The sequence below is a fragment of the Rissa tridactyla genome, unplaced genomic scaffold (assembly GCF_028500815.1).
Source record: "Rissa tridactyla isolate bRisTri1 unplaced genomic scaffold, bRisTri1.patW.cur.20221130 scaffold_33, whole genome shotgun sequence".
Classification (NCBI taxonomy): Eukaryota; Metazoa; Chordata; class Aves; order Charadriiformes; family Laridae; genus Rissa; species Rissa tridactyla.
The window spans coordinates 2,207,394-2,216,658 of NW_026529545.1; positions in this window are offsets into that span (position 1 = coordinate 2,207,394).

Below are 9,265 nucleotides of genomic sequence, written 5' to 3' on the forward strand. Positions count from 1 at the left end.
GCAGCCACGGACAATGGTGAGCGCTCCCAAAACCCTGTCCATGAGCACGGGGGTATCTCCTCTGGGTGCTGCTCCATTGGCTCTGAGGGGGAGCAGAATGAAGTGAGTCTCCAGCATGGGACCCCAGTCCCAGGATGTGGGGGCCACCCCTCCCTCAGCGCAGAGCCACCGCTGCCCTCCTGCCCACTGTGACACCACGGGGACACAGCCACCACTGCCCTCCTGCCTGCTGTGACACCACGGGGACAGAGCCACCACTGCCCACCTGCCTGCTGCGACACCACGGGGATGCAAACATTGCTGCCCTCCTGCCTGCTGTGACACCATGGAGATGCAGCCACCTCTGCCCTCCTGCCTGCTGTGACACCATGGAGATGCAGCCACCTCTGCCCTCCTGCCTGCTGTGACATGAACAGGACACAACCACCACTGCCTTCCTGCCTGCTGTGACACCACGGGGACACAAGCCACTGGTGCCCTCCTGCTCACTGTGACACCATGGGGACACAGGCACAACTGCCCTCCTGCTCACTGTGACATGGCCATCACAGCACCGAGGCTATAAAACAAACTCACAGCATTTAACTTATGTGTTTGATTTCTCCCCAGATCCCAGTAATCGCGCTGCAAATATTGAGCAATACTTTTACATATTGCCTGGCTGCAGGTTAAATTTGCCTGTTTGTACCCTGTTTATCTACCTATTTATCAATAACATGATGGCGAGCAAGCTCTCAATAAACATTACTGTTCTTCCTTCATCATTAAAAAGCTGTAGTTCAGCAGCTTGACTTGTCTGTTGCCTAGAAAAGAGCAAAAGTCCCCAAGCCCTCAAACAGTGTAAAATCAAGTCTCTGCAGCTTCCAGGCCGTCGGGCAGGAGAGTGCTACGGAGCTGCCTGGCTGAAGCCCCTGCAGCTCCTCGCAGTGCCGATGTCGTCCCTCTGTGGAAGATGCTGAGAGTGCTCTACAAAGGGAGAAACCTTCTAACAGTTTGGTTACAAGTATATCATTGCGGGCACATTAGCAAGGGATCAGTCCCCCATCACATAATCATTATAGACAAGTAACGAAGTAATCTCGGGAATGCTCACGGCTGGACCAGATCCTGCCAACTGTGAAACTGTTAAGGGATGTCAGGAGTGGCCGCCTCCTGCCTGGCCACTGTAGCCTGGTCGTCCCAGTGCCAAGGGACCCAGGGTCTCTGCCCAGGACGAGGGACAGGGCTGCTGCTTTCCCCTTTGCTGCTTCAACCAGCGGCGAAGCTGAGCACGTCTCCCAGAGACACACACGGACACAGGACACAGAGAGGACACAGACATGGCTGGTCACACAGCCTGACACAGCCAAGACACTGCCGCCAGCAGCACCCGCACACAGGACCCCCATCACACACCAGCACCTGCAGCCATGTCCCCTCCTCCTCCGGGGCCAGCACCAGCAGATGGTCGCTCCTGCAGGCACACGGGCACGCTCGGGACCCTGAGCACCAGCACGGCGCCTCTGCCACCCGGGACCCCTGCCCGGACCCCAGCCCTCTAACCCACCCCATGGGTCCCTGACCTACCCCATGGGTCCAGCTCGGTGCTGCTGCTCCACACAGGCAGCATTCGCACCCCGGTCCCACAGGCACCCAACACCCACGGGTCCCCCCAGCTACCAGCACCGACTCCTGCCCACCTGAGACCCCAGCCTGGACCCGAGGCCCCCCTGCTCCTGAAGTTTGCTAGTGAATACACACACACACCCCCAGCACATGTGGTTGGGGGGATACAGACCATTGGAACTGATTTCCCCAAACCACTTCCCTTTTTGCACTTTTTTACTCCTTCCTTGACAGAAGAGTTTTTTCTTCCTTCTTTTTCTTTATTTTCTTTTTTGTTGGTCTGAGCTTATCCAGGGTTGGACAGATGGCTGCATACGTCTCTCAAGAAATATTTATGTGCCAGGCAAGTGACAATTGCCCTGCTAGGTCTGTGGGTTCGGGGTATTTGCCTTAACCCTTCACCCTCTGGTGTTTTGAGACCCGCCCCACACTGATGACGCAGTTGAGGGCGTGCACAAGTGCTGCGGATCAGAGGTTGCAGTGGATGAAGGTGGCCGTCCATGTGCTGGAAGGGAGACATGGTAGCTCATCTGAGGCAGAAGGAAGAAGAAGGTGAGGAAGCAGGAGGTTACTGACAGCTTTTCTTTCTTTTTCTCTGCCTGCTCCCTGGAAAAAGCATGAAGCTCGCTCCTCCTCAAAAGGCTGAGAGCAGATTTCAAGTCCTAGGGCAAGGGGAGAAGGAGAGGAGGCCAGTGCTGTCCTTGCTGGGGGGAAAGCTGCAGGGCCCCGCTCCTGCCAATGCCACCCTTGCCCATTTTGGGGACTGCTGCCACGATTGCTCTGAGGCTCTATGTGCCCTCTTGATGAGGTGGGGTGGGTTGTGGCCCGCAGCTCAGGTAATTTGTTCTGCTCTGGGACGGAAGAATGTCCCCCTGTGGGACCTGGGGCTCCCCGGGAGGAGAGGGGGCTCCTTCCCAATGTCAAGGCAGGTTGATTTGCAGAGGACAGGGAACGTTCACAGTGCTCGTGTGGCACTACCGGTAGCAGAACTCTGCCTTATCTGCTAGGATTTTGGGCAGGCTCATGAGGGATCCGCTGCCACTGAGTGTTGTCTCCGGGACTCTGCCACACCGCTATGGTAATACTCATGTTCATTTTGCAGTTTCAGCTCCCAGTCCCGGAACATCAGCTGACAGTATGTGACATTTCAGCAGAAGCTACTATGCTACACGCAGCTATCTCAGCCAGGAGATAACGGTGCAGAGCCATCTGTGCACGTAGGGAATACAAGGGACACATCAGATCCTCCTTTTCTGTCAGAGTCTGAAGAAGAGAGGTGATTCAGTGGGTGTTCTCTAAGCAACCGACAGTATCACCCGCTTATTGCAGTGGAGGTTGGCTGGAGCTCTGCTCTCCGAGTCTGATTTGGGCCAGGGGACACACTATTAACCATGTGTCTTCCATTTGAGAAACGAAGGTGTAAGTCCTCTCCTGCTTTGGTAGAGAAGCCAGGGTGCTTTACGGAAAGAGGAGCATGCTTAGCAACTGTTTTCCAAGTAAATACTCACCAGTCTTTCCCACGAATGTGTTCTTCCTCCATTGGGTTCCTTCTGCCCTACTTGGTTAATCTTAATGGAGCCGTGTGAGGAGGAGCTGGTTCCCCCCACCTTCCCTAAATAAGAGGTAGATAGAATTGCTCAGGTGGTTACTCAGTGCAAGCCATTGTAAAGGTCTTTGGAAATCTAAAACCGTGGTGTAGAACAAGTGCTGCATACTGGGAATGTGTTGTGGGAATAATTTTGAGAGGCTAATGCGAAGTTTGCCTTTATTAGAAGGTGGTGCTCATGTTTCTCATTGGTGTAGATTACAGGCAGAAGTACAGAGACCATGCAGCAAGAGAGTTCTGCACTTCTAGAGAGGTGAACACTCGCCAGGCTGGGAACATGTCTCTAAGCAGCAGATACGCCAAGCTGATGAAGGTTGCAAAGACTCAGAACAGAACTGAACAAGACCACAAGGTCCTGTGTTCTTGACATGAGACATGAGGAGGCCAGTAGGGAAGGTGCTGACCCTACCATCACTGTGGAAACTCTTTTTCAGCCTAATAAAAGAGGGCAAATACCACAGATCTTTGTGCTAGTGGGAGCTGCAGGGATTGGAAAGACGGTGACATCAAGAAAGATCATGTTAGACTGGGCAAACAGAGCCCTTCATGCGCAGTTTGACTATGCTTTCTACATAAGCTGTAGAGATCAACCTTTCCTAGCAGGACGACATGCTGAGTCTGGGTGACTTGATGTCAGATTGCTGTCCTGATTGACAGGCACCACTTAGAGACATCCTGGCTAATCCCCAGAAGCTTCTGTTCATCGTTGATGGCTTTGATGAAATGAGGTTTTCCTTGGAACAACCAAAATGTAATTTATGCTCAAGTGCTGAGGAAGAGAAGCCCATGGAAATTATTCTGAGCAGCGTATTGGAGAAGACTCTCCTTTCAGAGTCCTCCTTACTCATCACCACAAGACCAACAGCTCTTCAAAGCCTGGAGCAGTGTTTAAAGACAGAGTGTTTTGCAGAGATACTGGGGTTTTAGGAAGCTGAGAGGGAGGAATATTTCCACAAGTTCTTCATGGATGAAGACAAAGCAAGGAAAGCCATTAGCTTTGTCAAAAGAAATGACATTGTTTTTACCATGTGCCTTGTACCTGTCGCGTGTTGGACCATCTGTGCTGTTCTTGAACAAGAACTTGATGAAGGGAAAGATCTTTCACAGGCTCCTACAACAATCACAGAGCTGTAGGTGTCCTACCTTTCCAGATTACTCAAGTGTGGGAAAGAAGATCTGAAGCAGGATCTGAAGAAGTTCCTGGGCAGACTTTGCTGCCTGGCTGCTGATTGAATCTGGAAGCAGGAGATGCTCTTTGAGGAAAAGGAGATTGAGGAACATGTCTTAATTCACCCAGTTCTCTCCTCCCTTTTTATGAATGAGAGTGTTCTGAGAAAAGATTGGGAGTGCGTGACTGTCTACAGCTTCATTCATCTGAGTTTTCAAGAGTTTTTTGCAGTGTTGTTCTATGCACTGGGGGATGATGGGGATGCAAGGGGACACTCAAGGACTCCTGAGAAGACAATAAAGGTAGTGCTTGAAAATGAGAATGAATGTAAAACACGTTTGATAGTGGTGTGATTCCTGTTTGGCCTGTTCAACAAGGAACTAAAGAAGAAGCTGAAGGAAATAACTGGATGTGAAACTTCACCTCAAATTGAGGAAGATTTGCTGAGGTGGATTCAGATAAGCCAAGGAGTAGCTTCAGGTTCTGACAGAGTGATTTATGACTTGATTATATTTCACTGTTTGTTCGAGAGTCAAGACGAAACATTTGTGAGCCGTGCATTGGAGCCTTTCACGGGGATTGCTCTGAGAGACATCAGCCTGACCCTGATCAAAGGGTTTTCTCCTTCTGTGTCAAACACTGGAAGGGACTGGACTCCCTTCATCTTGAATGGTACTTCCTTACATGGGAAGACCATGAAAATGAGGTTATTCCAGGACCCCCAGAGAGACCTTTTTTGTAAGTATTGTATTGTTTGACCACCACAGTGACAAAGTTCCTTGAGCCACTAAGTTGGTCTTCTCTCCCTTTTTAATAACTAAAAATGCTAGAAAAATGGTAGTTTGCTTTCCCGTCAAACTAATGCTATTATAGCGAAGGGACTCTTCTCACGTTCCTATTAACAAAACTCTTCCCCCGACCCCTTCCTCATTTTATTCCGGATTGACTAAGGCTGTTGTGGAGACCATGCTGATGGAGTTGAGACCTGCTTATGTGAGCAGCTCCATAAAGGACCTGCGGAGCTGTGTAGCCATCCACTGTCTCTACAAAGTCTCTTCTAGGTCCAGGAAAGGACCAAGCCAGAGTGGTTTTTCCTCTGCAGGAAATACAGGTGCTTATCTCCACCACATTGCCCTAGTAGAGGGAGGCACTGCAAAGATATTTTTAAAAGCCTTTTCATTTGCACTTTCTGAAAATGCAAACCTGTTTTTTTTTTTCACTACCCCTTTCCCTGTAGCCCTTGGTCTGAAAGGCTGGAAGGTTTGACTTGGATTCAGAGAGGGACCTAGCAGAGAAGCAGAGCAAAAAGCTTGGACCACCCTGTTTGAGTCTGGAAGGGGTTAAGCTGCAGGCTTCTCCCTTGATGCACTTGACTCTGTTGGCGTCGTGCAGGCTGGCAGTCTGTGGTGGAGATCTGCTCACAAGAGTGCTATGCTTGATTGGGAAAAGGGCTCTGGTACCCAGCTAGGAGAGATCTGTTCACCTCTCAGCAGTATGGCAAGGCAAGTGCCCACGAGTCCTGAGTGAGCTGGAAGAGATGCTCAGCACAGCAGAAAACGAGCCCGGACTCCTGAGACGGGGCAAGAGATGTCTCGTGTTGCAGAAGGCTTTTCAGGAGTTTGGTACTGGAAAAACCATAACCCCTGTAAAAGCATGTTTTTTGCCTCTATCCCCTCTCCTCTGTGGGGTGCAACCTCCTCATTGTGGTGAGGCTTTCTTGTGGCATTGGGCACTATCAAAGCACAGTCTTCTTTCACGGCACTGTAGGTGCACTTCCAAGGTCAGCAGTGGGACTGGCGAGGAGTTTGAGGAGGTGTGGTAGTATTGGGCACTACCCTGCACCTGTTTCCCCATCAGTGTCAGGAAGAGAGATCCCAGAGTTCCCTCCCCAACACCGAGGAAGTGTGGTGAAGAATGCCTCAACAGCACAAGCAAGTCAGATGCAAGCGCAGTGCGAGAAAACAGGTCTGTTGTCCTGCTCCACGTTGCAGTGATCGTGTGTGGGGCTGGTGAATGGGTACCCCCAAACAGCATGCCCACCTGGATTCTGGGCCAGCTGGGGCTCTGAGTGTCCACAGACCTGGTCAGATACAGCCCCTCACGGGCTGTATCCCATAGCCAGCCTTCCTGAGGTAGCTTCTTGCCCTTGTACTGGGGCTATTGCTCATGGCACCAGCTGTCAATACCAGGCTGGACTCGACCCCTGTGGTTTTTCCCTGTGAGAGGTGTGTCTGTTCCAGCAGCTCTGATAACCCCCGTCCCCTCTTTGGTGCGTCTCCCTGCAGCCTGTGGCAGTGCCAGCTCACCAGCCTCGTGTGCAGGGACCTGGCTGCAGCACTGAGCACCAGCTGGAGCCTGAAGAAGCTGGACGTGCAAGACAGGCAGATGGGAGACACTGGGCTGCGGCTGCTGTGCGAGGGGCTGAAGCATCCCTCCTGCTGCCTGGAGACACTGTGGTGGGAGACCCGGAGCTCCTCAGGGTATTTCCCTGGGCAGCACTCTGTGGGGCTGGGGCTGGGCAGCTGCTTCTGCCAGCTGGGATGTGGAGATGGAAGCGGTGTCTCCCAAATGGTGCTCATCAGAGAGGTGCGCTGAGAGAGGATATAACACCTAAGAGGGAAGGCAGCTCTTCCGTGATGATGGGGTGGGTGAAAGTGCTGCTGAGCTTGAGGTCCCCACTGTTGTACTGGGACAGGGGACATGGCTGAAGTTAGGGTGGTCGCATGGAGCTAATGTGGGAGGAAATGGATCCCAAAACACAGGCAGGTGGGCTGGACAACTAAAATGGTCTTGCTTGCCCTCTCTTCCATGCAGGAAAAGAACAGCTGGGCAGAAGAAGGATGTCCTGGAGAGGCCAGTGGAGGTCTTTACATCAGCCTTTGCATGGCGGGATTTTGCAACCCTGCCATGAATGAGCAAGCCCAGCAGTAAGGGTTGGGTTGGCAAAGGGGGAGTTAGTGTTGTCACGTTTTCGGTTGAAGGAGTGCATCCTTACGTGTATGTCCTGAAGGCAGGCAGGGTCTGAAGGATTGTAGGAATAGGCCTGTTTTCCAGACTCTCCACAGCTCCAGCCATTTGCAGAAGGGCAGTTAACCAGCAGGGTCTTGCCCAGATCCAGAATCATAAAGTACTTTAGGTAGGAGGGTCCTCCAGAGGTCATGTAGGACTTCTTCACATTCAAAGCTGGGCTGCCATAATGAGTTGTTCAGGGTCCTGTCCACTGGGTTAGGAATGTTTCCAAGGATGAGGATCCCACAGTCCCTCTGGGGTCTTGTTCCATTGTTTGACCACACTTATGGTGGAGGGACGGGGGACAGAGAGATCTGAAGTCTAATGAGTTTCCTGTGTTGCGACTCGTGGCTGTTGCCTCTTATCCTTCCATTAGGCAGCACTGAGAAGAGCCCTTTGTTCCCTTCTGGAAAGAAATGTGTTCAGAGGAGGCCAAGGGCTGGGCTTGGAGCAGGCGGTGGCTCCAGCGCCGAGCCCTTGGCCAAGCACTGGATCCCATGAGTGTGGGCAGGGTTTCTGGCTGTGGTGTGTGGGCATAGGCCCTTTGAGAGGCACGTGGGTGGTTACATCTCTCCGGGTGGCTGTGATGGTCTTGTGGCTCCTTTTCCTGCATCTCCCTTGCAGCCTGCGACATTGCCAGCTGACCAGCGCCGGCTGCGGGGACCTGGCTGCCATGCTCAGCACCAGCCCACGTCTGCGGGAGCTGCACCTGGGTGATAATTATTTTGGAGATGCTGGGGTGCGGCTGCCGTGAGAGGGGCTGAAGCAACCCACCTGCCGGCTGGAGATCATGGGGTGAGGGACCCAGGGCCCCCTGGGGCATTTCCCGGGCATTTCCCTTGATGGGGTCTGGGATGGCACTGGAGCTGGGACGTAGGGATGGGGAGAGGCTGCCATGGAGGTGAGCCTGCAGCGCTGGCTCCCTGCTCATCCCATGCTCCCCACCTGCCTGCACGGGGAACGAGAGGAGTGTGTGAAAGTGGTGCCCTTCCAGGTGCCTGTTTCCCCAGACCTGGTGTCTGCTGAGCCCGGGGTGTTCAGTCCCACGTGAGCAGGCACCAGAGGAGGGCAGAGGACACATCCTTGTGAGAAGTCCCTCTTCTGCCATGGGCAAGTCATCCTGGGCTGGGCCACAAGGCTCCCTCCCCGTCCTTGCCTTTACTCCCATCTCTACATTGGCTGCTGTGTTGAGCGTTGGGGCTCTTGTGCAGGCCCTGTGCCATCTCTGCCACCTCTGCCTGGGTGTTTGAGCCATTTTGGGCATCTCCTGTGGCTCTAGAGTGCTCTGCCAAGCCATGGGAATGAGCGGCACAATTACTGCTTCCCTGGTGGGATCTTAGTGGGTGCCCACTGAGAGGACTTTGTGAACAAAACAAAGTGCCCAGAAATTCTAAATTTGTTTTGTCTGTAGCCTTGGGGAGAGCCCAGTGACTGGGGAAGCTCAGGGTCGCGGACTAGTGGGACTGAACTGGGAAGGCTGGTGGGTGGGTGGGTATGGCTTGTCTCCTGGTGGCTGTGACAGTCCCACAGCTCCTGTGTCCCTCCCCTGCAGACTGCAGTGGTGCCAGATCACCAGCTTGGCTGCCGTGCTCAGCGCCAGCCCGAGTCTGTGGGAGACACTGGGGGGCAGTTGCTGTGCGAGGGGCTGAAGCATCCCTCCTGCCGGCTGGAGAGGCTGTAGTGAGGGACTCAGGGCTCCCTAGGGATTTTCACATGCTGTTAACACTCCCTCTCCCATCAGTCCTTTTTCCCCACAGCCTTCTTGGCCCTGGGGCTGCCATCACAAATTTCAGGGCTCAAGTACAGGCCTTGTACCATGATGGGCCCAAAGTAGTGGGAAGGATGGTTGGGGATAAGAACCAGCAGGAATTATTGAG